We start from the raw sequence: 1407 nt of genomic DNA on the forward strand, positions 1-1407 counted from the left end.
CTGGCACTGGGCAAGGTTTCACCAAATGCTAGCTACTGATTATGATAACTTCTTGGGCCTCCATTGCCTGCTGCCCCCAACCCTATCTCCCACCCTCCAGTCATACTGTCTGATGCTGAATTTACTACATACTTTCATGATGACTCTATGTCGTTTTCATGTGATTCTGCTGAGAAAACTTATCTTCCTCCATCTAAATTCAAACTCATCCTTCAAGATATAGTGCAATGTAACCTCTTCCGCAAAATCTTCTCCCACTCCCACACAATACATTTCTCCTCTCCATTGTCCCTCCCACCTCAGCTCTTTGTTATTTTTTTGTGGCATTGATCATTTATAACCTTAGATATCTATTTGTGTACATGCTTTTTTCCTTTTGCTTCAAATTGTAAGCTTCTTGAGTAAATCCAGCACTGAGCTCAGAACCTAACTCTAGTAAATATGAAAATAATAACAAACATTTAATCATTTAGTATATCCAGTATATCCAAGAATAAAGCTAAGAGCTTTGCATTTATATCTTTACCCTATAAGTAGGTATTAGTCTCTATTTTACAGATGATGAAACTGAGGCACAGAGAGTACAAGAATCCTACTCAAAGTCTCACACAGCTAGTAAGTGATGTTTGGGGGATATATTAAATAAATGATTATTAGCATGTTGAATTAAGTTGAATTAAGATTTTTGCTAGTATTCTGGGAAGATGTCAGAAAAATAAAAGTCATGGTCCCTGTCCGTGAAATATTTAATTGTCAATATTCTTTGCCATCACAAAATTGTACATGTTAGTTTCCCTCTAGGCCCCGATCTAGTGTGCCCGGCACTATAACTCCAATTACATCTTAAATTTAACTAAAAATCATTAAATGGCTTTTTCTAAGTTATTATTTTAGCCATAAACAAAAACAAAAACAAAACAAAACAAAACAAAAACAAGAAACAACCTTTAGTCAAAAACTTAGTTAAACTCTGGATGAGCTATTTCAATTACATTTTTTTTTCTTATTGGAATTAAATTTTATATCATTACCTTTACTTTGGCCATGGGCTATGGTGACATTTTTGGTTATATGCAGATACTATACATTAATGGAATAACAGCATTTACTCCATCGTGATTCCTAAATCCTGTGTCCACACAATCATGGATACAAAAGAGCACCGCAGCTAAGTTCTCCCTGCCCTCCAGGGACAATCTCATGTTACATAGGATTTATCCAGATAAACCCTGAACCTAGATGATTTTTGCAAGGCGCCAACATCTGAGAGCCCTGGTGGCCTCTGGAGCCGCGCAGTTCGCCAACGCGGACAGCAGAGGGCACGCTGGCCGCCCATGGGGAAGAAGCGCCTTCGCACTGCACCGGGCTGCCAGGCGCACTAGACCGGGGCTTAGGAGGTTAGGAGAA

Source organism: Pteropus alecto, unplaced genomic scaffold, assembly GCF_000325575.1.
Source record: "Pteropus alecto unplaced genomic scaffold, ASM32557v1 scaffold233, whole genome shotgun sequence".
Taxonomy (NCBI): Eukaryota; Metazoa; Chordata; class Mammalia; order Chiroptera; family Pteropodidae; genus Pteropus; species Pteropus alecto.